Below are 13002 nucleotides of genomic sequence, written 5' to 3'. Positions count from 1 at the left end.
CAGGCTGATGTCCATGCGGTTTCCTCCATGGATTAGATACAGGAAAAAAAAAAAAAAACCACCAAAGGTAAAGACCAGAGACTCCCCCTAGAGCTGCCCCTGGGAGAAGCCAATCCTGCAGCACCTCCCGACTCAACACCTGTGCACAAACCCAGCTCCCTAAATGGGAGGCCAGGAGCTTCAATACCTAGACCCATTCCCACCTTCTGCTCATTCTGGCCTCATCAAAACTTGAACCAAGGGCAGTTTAAGTTAAAGCCATAGGGCAGTTTAAGTTAAAGGGATCTGGTCGGGCACAGTGGCTCATGCCTGGTAATCCCAGCACTTTGAAAGGTGAAGGCAGGCGGATTGCTTGAGGTCAGGAGTTCAAGACTCACCTGACCAATGTGGTGAAACCCTATCTCTACTAAAAAACAAATACACAAATTAGCTGGGCATGGTGGCACATGCCTGTAATCCCAGCTACTCCAAAAAGTGGAGGTTGCAGTGAGCCGAGATCACACCACTGCACCCCACCTGGGCCACAGAGTGAGACTCTGTCTCAAAAAAAACAAAGTTAAAGGAATCTGTGCCTCAGTTCTTGAGACAGCTTAGAATTGCTGCCTGGTATGGACAGTGCACATTTCCACAAATCAGCAGTGAATTGAGAACTGCTTTTAAGGAAAACTGCTCAACATCTTCACCATCATGTTTATCAACCTCAGAGTATTCTACGGTAAGAATGTCTATTTATTCAATTCCTATAATCATATTTAGGATATATATATATTATTATTAAAAAGTGGACTGCTATGAACATGTTTGCCCAATTTTTATGCATTATTATAAATGCACAATTTATCCTTTTCTTAAAGACAAATTTCTAGAGGTAGAATTGCTAGATCAAAGAAGATACCAGTTTTTTTAATAGACAGCTTTTAAAATAGACAGTCAAGGTGGCCAAGTTTCTATCACTTTTACATTTGTGTATTAAAATGCACAAAGCACCTGGCATAGGAGATACCACGATCACGAAGGTGGTTTTCCCAGGGCGAGGCTTATCCATTGCACTCTGAATGTGCTGACCCCTGTGATTATCCCAAATGTGGGAAACTCAACTGCATAATTTATGGTAGTAGGGGACTATGTGTGTGCTCTCCCCTGATGTTTATTAAAAAGAAAAAAATTATGATTCAAAGTAAATAAAAGAAAATGCACAAAGGAACAGCCTGTACCTCACACACACATGGACAAAATACAAGGCAGAGAGGGACAACCTCGTTGTCTGGATTTACAGTTCTTTGACTACTGCTGAGGACAAGTATTTCAGAAAATAGTATTTTATCTTTTTTTTTTTTTTTTTTGAATAGTGAGTTCTTGACCTTCGTCCCTGGACTCCTTGAAATCTCACCACATGTTAAACCTTAGGATAATACAAAGGACACTGATTTTCTCTACTCTGGAGAATTTCCAAGAGTTAGGAGCAAATTCCCCAGTTCCCAAGGGACCTACCCCCACTCCAGCTCACACCCCTTGCCTGCTCACCAAATTTGACTGCACAGTACAGAAGCATGGGTGTGATGGAAAAACTCCCAGCTTTTTTTTTTTAGTCTCTGGCTCTAGAACTTTGAAGCAACTCAACCTAAAGACAAGTCTACTCAAATGGCAAACCCTACCAGCCATCTCTTGGCTCCCTCCCCTCCCCTCCTCTCCCTTTAGAGCTCAGCCTCAGCTCCTGCCAGATCATGACATCTTTACTCTTCTTGCCCTAACATTCCCAGAGAGTAGAAGACTTAGTCTGAAAATATATGTGTTCCCCATGTGTGTCTGCATCTGTGAAAGACAGTCAATTCAGCAGACCCTCATTGAGTGTTTGAGCATGCAGGGCCCTGAGCCCAGTGCTATTAGAGACACGGAGACTTTAAAAGAAATACATGGCCGACTGCAGTGGCTCAGGCCTGTAATCCCAACACTTTGGAAGGCTGAGGTGGATGGATTGCTTGAGGTCAGGAGTTCAAGACCAGCCTGACCAACATGGTGAAATGCTGTCTCTGCTAAAAATACAAAAAATTAGTTGGGCATGGTGGTAGGCACCTGTAATCCCAGCTACTTGGGAGGCTGAGGCATGAGAAATGCTTGAACCCAGGTGGCGGAGGTTGCAGTGAGCTGAGATTGCACCACTGCACTCCAGCCTGGGAGACAGAGCAAGACTCCACCTCAAAAAAAAAAAAAAAAAAAGAAGGAAAGAAAGACATACATAGTCTTTGCCTTCCAGAAATTAACAACAAATTTCTGAGTCTTATACTCAGAAAATGACAAATGGGTACATTTTGAAAATCCTGTAACAGAAGTAAAGACACTGTGCTGTGGGAGGCTAACTTCCAGTCTGGAAAGTTGAAGACTTCGTGGAGAAAGTGGAATTTAAGCCTGATAGAAATGGGGGAAAGACAGTCCAGGAAGAAGAAACAATCTAAGTAAAGGCAAAAAGATGGGGTAGTGCATTCAAGAACTGCTGAGTTCCATTTAACTGAGAGTAGTCTATCTGCAATGGACTGAAGTTTGTATCCCCCCAAACTTTGTATGTTGAAATGCTAACCCCAAAGCAAGGGTATTTGAAGATGGAGCCTTTGGGAGATGATTAGGTCATGAAGGTGGAGCCCTTATGAATGAGATTCGTGTTCTTAGAAGTGTAAACCAAAAATAAAATTCTAAGCCCCCCAATCAACTGATGAAGCCTCCTCTCAGCCAAGGGCATTCCAAAGTAAACCTGAAAAACTAGTTCAGGCCATGACAGGAAGGGGAAGTCAGACATGCTTCATTATACCCTCCTCCTTTTGGAATTCAGGCACAAATGGTCAGTGCTAACATTAAAACAGAGATCTTAAGATTGACAAAACAGACTCTTTGCAGCAATAAGATACCAAATTCCAACCTGACTCTGGTATAGCATCACATGATAAATAACAGGCTCTGAAAGAAATCACCGTATTTTACCCTAAAATTTATTTATTTGACATGTTTGAAATGGCCCTGCAAAGCTGCCTCTTGTGGGGAAAATTACTCTCTAGAGAATCCCCTTCCCCGTCCAGGTCTTTTCCCGATATAGGAGAGAATCAACTCTTTCAACCAATTGCCAATCAGAAAATCTTTGAAACCACCTGTGACCTGGAAGCCCCCACTTCACCCCACCCCACCTGGAGTTGTCCTGCCTTTCCACACTGAACCAACGTGCACCTTACATGCATTGAGAGATGTCTGCCTGTAACTTCTGTCCCCCTAAACTGTATAAAATTAAGCTGTGACCCAACTACCTCACGTACATGTTCTCAGGACCACGTCAGGCTGTGTCATGAGTCATGGTCCTCACATTTGGCTCAGAGTAAATCTCTTCAAATGTTTTACACAGTTTGACTCTTTTCATTGACATAAGAAGAGGCCAGAAGCCAGGTACGGTGTCACACATCTGCAGTCCCAGCTACTCGGGAGGCTAAGACAGGGGGATTGCTTGAGCCCCGGAGTTTGAGTTCAGCCTCAGCAATATAGAAAGACCCTGTCTCTAAAAAAGAAAAAAAAAGAGAAGAAGCCAGAGAGCTAGTGAGCTCTCCTTTTTCTGTGTGAGGACACAGCAAAAAGATGACTGTCTATAAACCAGGAAGAGAGCTCTCACTGAACCCCAACCCTGCTGGCACGCTGGTCTCAGACTTCCAGCCCCCAAAACTGTAAGAAATAAATATTTGTTGTTTAAGTCACTCAGTTTATATTATGTTGTTACAGCAGGCACTGTCTAAGGAGAAGGAATAGAAGATGAAGTCAGGCAGGAAGGCAGAGGCTAAACTTTGGAGGCCTGAATGCTGGGCCAAGAAATGGGAAGTTTTATTGACAACATTTGGGCAAGGAAGACATAGTCATAAGTGATCAGATATAATTGTCCAAAACCATTTTCTTTGAGAGATTAGATACCTAACCAAGAAACACAAGAAAAGATGCAAATTGCCTACTATGCCTTAAAAAAATAACATAACCATTGCCATTGATGTGGACAGGTTCCTGTTCATCTATGGATCATGCAACATAACAATGGATATGCACATTGTCCCACATGTGCCATTTTAATGTGGGGATGCCATTTGCCTACAACTCAGAAAATTTTATTTGTGCTCAATCTTTATAGTTTGTTTGTATGGGTCATTCTCTCTGAGCTGGTGTCTAAGATTTCCAGACAGAAGGAAGAGCAAGTGTACCCTCTGTGTCCAGATCCTTGAATGCATCTGAGCAGTCTTTGACCCCAACTGTCCCCACGCCTTGATTTCAACCCCACAAGTGGGTCAAATGAGAACCCCTCTCCTGTCTCCTCTCTCTCTCCCCCAGTCTCCTCCTTCCAGCCCAGAAAGTGTCTTTATTGCCTTCCTGTATGGTGAGAAATTGCCCTATATGACATCCTACCTAATTTCCTCTCCTATTGTTAACACGAATAAACCCAAAACTCTAATCCTCCAGATTTGATTCCCATAGAACCCACAAACCTTACTTCTCCCAAAGAAGCTGGCTCTGCACATAAAAATCTTGCAAATGAAAGTCCTGACTATTATCGCTGAAATCCACCTGAGACCCTATCTGGGAAGTCAGGAACTGAAATTGATCTCTAGTCTTCAGTTAGATTTTGCAAAGCCCACTGTGTAGTAAATGATTTAACTTTGCCCAAAGAGAGGTCTGGCCTTTGCTATTGGCCCCTGGGAGGTCATCTCTAAGCCCTTGGAATGTCCTGCCTGATAATAGTGTCCTTGTTTTCTAAGGGACTTTGTTTTCTAAGGGACTTTGCACCAGAAAGTCCAACAGTGTGATTTATAGTGAACAACTGAGTCATATGACATCAGTTCAACCTCTAGAGAAGCTGGAACCTGAGGTCAGTCATGTGGAAAGTCGACTATGAAACCTCAGTACAAACTCTTAGACTGCCACAGTGGCTCATGCCTGTAATCCTAACACTTTGAGAGGCTGAGGTGGGAGTATCCCTTGAGGTCAGGAGTTCAAGATCAGCCTGGGCAACAGAGCAAGACTCTGTCTTTACAAAATAAATTTTAAAATTAGCCAAGCATGGTGACACACACCTGTATTCCAAGCTACTTGGGAGGCTGAGGCTGCAGGATTGCTTGAGCCCAGGAGTTTGAGGTAACAGTGAGCTATGACTGTGCCACTGCACCACAGCCTGGGTGACAGAGCAAGACCCTGTTTCTAAAATGAAATAACCTTGGACACCCAGTGGCAGGTGAGCTTCTTGGCTGGCAGTACTCCATATGTATTACCAAACATCTTTGCTGGAAGAGTAACACTGTCCATGACACAGGGAGAAGATGGTTAAAAGCTCCATGCTTGGAATTTTCCTGGACCCTGCCCCACATATCTCTTCCCTTGGCTGATTTTCATCTGTATGCTTTCCCTGTACTAAACTGTAACCATGAGTATAACAGCTTTCAGTCAGCTCTGTGAATCCTTCCAGAAAATTCTAGCAAATGACCAAACCTGGGGATTGTCTTGGGAACCCCCTGAACTTACATTTGATATCAGAAGTAAGGGTGGTCTTCGGGGCTATTTGTCTAATTCTTCACCCTCTGATAGTAGCTGCCACAGCCTCAGTGGGAAAAGAGGACCACTGAGCAACAGAAATTACCTGTGATGAGAATTATACCCGATAATAGTTCCTAATACACACATATAAAAAGAAAACCAACAGTGCACACTAGGTGAATGCTAATAGTGAGATGCAGGCTCTGAGTAATACCAAATTCAGAAGAAGGAACAGTGACTGTGGGTGGAAGTGGTCAGGGAAGGCTTCCTGGAGGTGGTGGGACTTGAGCTGGGATTTTGAGAATGTAGAGAAATTAAACAGGCATAGTGAAGAAGAGCATTCCAAGTAGGAAGGAATATTTATATCAGCTTTCTAAACTGACATATCGTTACAAGTCTAGAGAGGAAAGGCTACAACAGAAAATTAAGGTATTATTAGCCTTGAAAGCTTCCTGGAGTTATTTATCTCCATGGGCTCCTTCATTAGCCAATGACTATAAAAATCTTTTCAAAATACCAAGTATCCCTTTGCTAATTTGGAACACAGAGGCAAGGATTCTATTCTTGATTATTTGATCTTTTCCAGAGTCCATACTAAACATCTCTCTCTGAAAGAGTAGATTGGCCATGAGAAAGATGGGATCGGTGAAGACCCATGGCCTTTGTACTCACAAGAAAGCCTTGGGAGTCAACGATGCTGCTGCACTGCCCAACATCAGCCATGCCAGAGGATGAAAGTGCACTGCCCATCTCCAGCAGATGCCAGTCACAGAGGATGAAAGCAAACAGTGCCCCCTAGAGGTGTGTGATGGGGCTGCCATGTGGGTAAGGAAAAGCTTTAAGGCTGCAAGCTTGATGTAAAATCACTGGCTCTGATAAGAGAAATTACAGAGCATGGGTTCCTATGCTGAAGGCCATAACATAATTAAGGCTAAGGAAACCAGGCATCTTGGTGCACGCCAGTAGTCCCAGCTACTCAGGGGGCTGAAGAGGGAGGATCGCTTGAGGCCAGGAATTCAAGGTTGAAGTGAGCTGTGATCATGCCACCGCACTCCAGCCTGGATGACAGAGTAAGATCCTATCTCAAAAATAAATAAATAAATAAGAAAACTAAGGAATCCCCCTACACACACACACACATACACACACACACACACACATGCACACACACACAGAGTGAAAGTCTTCCAAGTATTCTCACCCAACCTGGATAAATGGACTGTTTTCCATCTGTTCTCTCCAAAACACTAAGGGAAACATAGGAAATAGAATTTTTCCCTTCTATTTTTATTCTTTCTATTCCAATTCTTTCTATTTTCTGTCTACTTATAGCATTTATTTCTGTTCTATTGTTTTGTATCCAAAACAATATAGAAAACAGAATTTCCCTTTTCAACATGACATAACTTTTTAGGGAGATCACGAACCTCCTTAGAATTTGATTTAAAAAAATCCTGAACTCTTACCCTAACAGCACACATACACACACACACACACACACACACACACACACACGAGAGAGAGAGAGACAGTTTTGTGCAAAACTCTAGATATCTCCAAAATCCCCCTGCCTCACAGGACCAAAATGTGATCCTGACATCCAGTGGGAAGTCCCTTCTTTATGGTGTTTGTTACTTTACGTCTGTCAGGAGTTTTTGAATTTTGGCTATGTCATAGTGTCCCTGTGGTAATTTACTTGTAAAAGACTTTAGTATGAGCTATGTAATGTGTCAAGGGTGATTTGTTAGCATATGAAGAGCCCCAAGCAAAAATCCACAATCCAGCAGTGACTACTCAGCCCCTCAAATACTGATCCACGCCACAGGTTTGTAAAATAGCATGAAGGATGTTCAAAATAATTGACACTGGCGAAATGAGTGATGTTCAAGGAATAAGGTTGCCATAAAAATTATCCAGGCCCCTTGAAAACATTAATACTAAATAAGCCAGACACAAAGGGACAAATATTATACGATTCAACTGATAGGAGGTAGTTGGAATAGTCAAATTCATAGAGGCAAAAGTACAATGGTGGTTTCCCAGGGCTGGGAGTAAGGGAGAAAGGGGAGTTATTTTCTAATGGAAGTAGGGTTTCAGTTTGGGACAATAAAATATGGAGATGCATGGTGGTGCTGGTCGCACAACACTGTGAATGTACCTAATGTCACAAAACTATATACTTAAAAATGGTTCAAATGGTAAATCTTATGTATATTTTATCACAATGAGAAAAATTTACGCAAACCCTCCCATGCCTACATGAATGAAGTATAAGGAACAGGCAAGCCCGGGACCTCATACCGTTGGAGAAAACATTAGAGAAAGTGTCTGTCTCCACAATTTAGGGACTCCAACCAAAATCTCATGTCAATGTTTTAATGAAGTGGCTGCAATAATTTATGATAGCCAGGATGGCCAATCTTAGGCTCTGGACTTGACTTCAAAGTCATCAGAAATCATAGCATCCACTTCTAAGTAACCCTTTCATGAAGTCAGTGAGAGGGGTCTCCCCTGAGTTTAAGGAGCACAATGGATGACTGTTTTTATGCTTGTATATCTGGCAGAATTCTGTTAAAATTTTTCTTTCACTGTAACATCCCACCACTGGCCAGGTTGGAGAGAACGTTTCCCTGCTAATCTCCAGAGGCTGCTACTCTTCTAACCGAGGAACCTGACAATTGCTGAACAGACCAGAATCGCCTAAGCCACTCCCCAAGTTCAGAAGAAACTCAGCCTGGCCTTCAGTCAAGAATGCAGCAAAACAGACAGTAGCTCAGGCCTCCAGCCTGGCCCCAGCTGAGCAGACAGCTGCCCAAAAACTTCACCCTGATAGGATTGCTTTGACTTGGAGAAAAGCCACAGGATTTTTAGAGTCCCATCTTGTCTCCACCCAGACTCAATAAGAGAAACTGTAGCCATACCAAGACCAGTTGCTGGGGAATATAAGGGAAAAAAGGAAAAAGACTATCTACTTAATTAAGGCGCTAACTCAGTTATTTATCAGGAAGTCTAAGTGCATGCTGCAGGATAGGTAAATACAGACCTTAAATACAAAATGTTACACACTGTATCATAACTAAGTTAGAGCTCATAAAGATTAGAAAATGGTTAATTCTCAAATTTCAGGAGCATTGCATCCTAAAAGAACAAGGAGTGAAACTGCAACAGTCAACCCAAATGAACTTCAGATATGAATTCGTTAGCTCTTTCAGTTACCAGGAAATATTTACTGAACGTGTACAATATACCAGACAGCTCTGAGATAGCATGCAGGAATAAGGGTGGCATGGCCTTTTTTTTTTTTTTTTTCTGTTTCCATAGGAGCTTATGGTTATTAAAAGGAAAGCAGAAACACAAAAAATAATTTTGTGGTTAAAGTGCTTTTTTTTCCTACAATGCTTTGGTGTCAGAACCAAATATGAGGATTTTCCATACTAACAGTCAATTCTCCAACACAAACTAGGTGGCCTACAACTCAACTCAATTCAATACTGACATTAACTACCCGGACTCCACAGGTTTAAGGACTGAGATCCACAACACTGTCCCCACCTCAGGCGCCAATTGCAATTTCCGGGTTACTCACACTTCTTTCCAACTTGGCAACAAAGTTCCAGGTTCCCATAAGCCCGTTTAATAAAGTGCCAGAACAGCTGGCAGAACTCAGGAAAGCAATTGGCTTACATTTACCAAGATACAACTCAGGAACAGCCAAATGGAGGAGATGCATAGAGCAGGATATGAAGGGGGTGGCAGGGGTGGTGCACAGAGCTTCCATGCCCTCTTCAGGTGTGCCACCCTCCCAGCACCTTGATGAGTCCACCACGCAGAAGCTCTCTGAATTGTTCAGTAGTGTTTATAGCGCTCAATCACCAGCACTGACTTCTTCCCTTCTCAAAGTCGGCAGGTGGGGCTGAAAGTTCCAACCCGCTAAGCACTTGCTCCTTCCGGGGACCAGCCTCGTCCTGAGGCCACCTAGTGGCCCCACTATAAGCCACCTCCTTAGCATAAACTCAGGTGTGATGGAAAGGGGTTTGTTATGAATAACAAAAGACATTCCCCTCACTCAGAAAATGCCAAGGGTTTTAGTGGCTCCATGCCAGAAACTGGGGACAAAAACCAAATATACTTTTGTATTAATCCACAGTGGTCAAATAAAATATTCAAGGTGGGCTCTGTGGGGGTGCAAAGGAGGATGAGATAATTTTATTGAGGGTGATGAGTTGGAAAAAGCCTCATACAGGAGACTGTGACTATGTTTTAAAAGATAATAGGTGTTCACTGGACAGACAATGGAAGGAATGGCAAAGGGACCAAGAACAAGGAAATGGCCCAGTGCCACACACTGGGACACGGCAGGAGCTCATAAGAAGAACCACAGGAGCTCCTGGCCAGTCTCCTTGATTCCAGCTTGGCCCCCATTCACCACTTAAAAGCCAAAGGAGCTTTACTTTTTTTTCTGAGATGCAATCATGCTCTGTTGCCCAGGCTGGAGTGCAGTGGCACAATCTCAGCTCACCGCAACCTCCGCCTCCCTGGTTCAAGCGATTCTTCAGCCTCCCGAGTAGCTGGAACTACAGGCAAGCGCCACCATGCCCGGCTAATTTTTGTATTTTTAGTAGAGACGGGGTTTCGTTATATTGGCCCAGATGGTCTTGAACTCCTGACCTCATGATCCACCCACCTCGGCCTCCCAAAGTTCTGGGATTACAGGCGTGAGCCACCTCGCCCAGCTCGCCAGAGGAACTTTTAAAAACTGTATCACATGAGCTGAGCGTGGTGGCTCATGCCTGTAATCCCAGCACTTTGGGAGGCCCAGGCAGGCAGAGTCATGGAGCTCACGAGTTGGAGACCACCCTGGGCAACATAGTGAAACCCCGTCTCTAATAAAAATATAAAAATTAGCCAGGAGTGGTAGCAGGCGTCTATAATCTCAGTTACTCAGGAGGCTGAGGCAGAAGAATCACTTGAACCCAGGAGGCAGAGGATGCAGTGAGCAGAGATCACACCACTGCACTCCAGCCTGGGCAACAGCGGGAGACTGCTTCAAGAAAGAAAAAAGAAAAAAAAAAAAAAAAACACTGTCAAATGGCCGGGCACAGTGGCTCACATGGTGGAAGGATGATCACTCAAGGCCAGGAGTTCAAGACCAGCCTGGACAACATAGAGAGACTCCCAACTCCACAAAAAAAAAATTAATTTTTTACCTAAAAAAACAAAAAAGCTATATCAAATTTTATCACTCTTCTGCTTTCAACTCTCCAAGGATTTTCCATCCCACATTAAATAAACTCCTAACTCTTTACCCCGGTCAACAAGCCCCTACGATCTGCCCCCTGCCTATTTCTCTGTCATAAAGTAACCATGTTCTTTCCCTTTGTTGGCTCTGTGAAAGATGCAGATACCAGGACGAAATCGCTTTTGTGAGACCCAGGCAAAATAGGGCCAGGAAGAGAAGGTGTGAAGGAGAGAGGACTCCCACTTACACATCTGAGATAAGAACTCTTTCCAAGGACTTTCTAAAAACCCCATAAGAAACCCTTTCACATCCTTCATGCATCTTCTGGTTTGATAAGGTTTATCACTAGACACTCTGAAGGACTGCAGTAATTCAGATAAGATGTTCTCTGAAGAACACTTGCCCAGTAACAAGATCTCCACCAATGAACTGACAACTCTGGCTTTGAACCTCAGGAACCAATGAACTCTGTTTCTAAGCAGCTTATGTAAATCTCTTTTTGCTAATAAAAGCTCCTCTTATCCTTCCCTCAATGCACTGGTGGTTTGCCATTCCATGCATTCTGAATTATAATCCTTATTTCTTATTCCTGATTAAACTCAACATATTTAGGGATAATTTTCTCATGTCTTTTTTTAGGTTGACAGCTCCATTCTAGCTTAATTGAGCCTCATGACTGTTCCTCAAACGCACCATGCATTTTCGCATCTCACCATCTTTGTGCTTGCGGTACCCCCAGTTAGCAGTGGAGGACCTTGTCAATGGCGCAAGAAGTTTGGAGGCAGGATAATGAAGTGGTTGACAGCACAGACTCTGATTTCAGATTTCCTTGGTGCAAAGCCTCGCTCTTCCTCTTATTAGCTGTGATAAATTATTTAACTTCTCTTTGTCTTGCTTTCCTCATCTGTAGGATAGAGACACTAAACAAAAATAGCATTTACATCACAGGGTTATTGAAAAAATCAGATGAGTTAATTCACGCAAAGCATTTAATATAATGTCTGGAATATATCATAGATGTCAGAGTACTTCTTTTTCTGTAGGTGAAGCTGAAACACATTGAAGAATTTTGTTTCACTGCTGTTGTTTTAGTTTAGTTCTGGCTTTTTAATTCTTTTTAATTTTTTGAAATAGAATCTCACTCCATTGCCCAGGCTGGAGTGCAGTGGTGCAACCTTGGCTCACTGCAAACTTCGCCTCCCAGGTTCAGGCAATTCTCATGCCTCAGCCTCCCAAGTAGCTGGAACTACAGGCATGCACCACCAGACCTAGCTAATTTTTGTATTTTTAGTAGAGATGGGGTTTCACCATGCTGGCCAGGCTGGTCTTGAACTCCTGACCTCAAGTGATCCACCTACCTGGGCCTCCCAAAGTGCTGTGATTACAGGCATGAGCCACTGCACCCGGCCTCTTAATTTTTAATTTTTGTGGGTACATAGTAGATGCATACATTTATGGGGTACACGAGGGTTTTGATATAGGCATTCAATGTGAAATAAGCACATCATAGAGAATGGGGTGTCCATTCTCCAGAGCATTCATCCTTTAAGTTACAAACAATCCAATTACACTCTTCTAGTTATTTTTAAATGTACAGTTAAGTTATTATTAACTATAGGCACCTTGTTGTGCTATCAAATAGTATGTCTTATTCATTCTTTCTTTTTTTTTTTTAACCCATTAATCATCCCCACTTTTCCCCAGCCCCCCACTACCCTTCCCAGCCTCTGGTAACCATCCTTCTACTCTCTATGTCCATGAGCCCAATAGTTTTGATTTTTTAGATCCTATAAATAACTGAGAACATGTGATGTTTGTCTTTCTGTGCCTAGTTTATTTCATTCAGTGATCTCCAGTTCCATCCAGGTTGTTGCAAATGACTGGATCTCATTCTTTTTTGTGGCTGAATCGTACTCCATTGTGTATATGTACCACATTTTCCTTGTCAAATAATCTGTTGATAGACACTTAGGCTACTTCCAAATCTTAGCTATAATAAACAGTGCAGCAACAAACATAGGAGTGCAGATACCTCTCCCATACACTGATTTTCTTTCTTTTGGGTATATAGCCAACAGTGGAATTGATGGGTCATATGGTAGCTCAATTTTTAGTTTTTTGAGAAACTTCCAAACTGTTCTCCATAGTGGTTGTGCTAATTTACGTTCCTACCAACAGTATATGAAGGTTCCTTTTCTCCACATCCTCACCAACACTTG

General features: G+C 42.8%; 1 long non-coding RNA gene and 1 other non-coding gene across 2 annotated transcripts in view; one reads left to right on the top strand and one right to left on the bottom strand.

The window, feature by feature from the left end:
* The window catches only part of LOC110741806, an 84296-nt gene that overhangs the window by 21428 nt on the left and 49866 nt on the right, over nt 1–13002 (bottom strand). The window lies entirely within an intron of this gene.
* LOC116271556 lies at nt 980–1143 on the top strand. Its single transcript, XR_004180179.1, has one exon. It is a non-coding gene; the product is annotated as a U1 spliceosomal RNA (small nuclear RNA).

This window comes from Papio anubis, chromosome 19, assembly GCF_008728515.1.
Source record: "Papio anubis isolate 15944 chromosome 19, Panubis1.0, whole genome shotgun sequence".
Classification (NCBI taxonomy): domain Eukaryota; kingdom Metazoa; phylum Chordata; class Mammalia; order Primates; family Cercopithecidae; genus Papio; species Papio anubis.
This window is presented reverse-complemented; position numbering and strand designations above follow the sequence as displayed.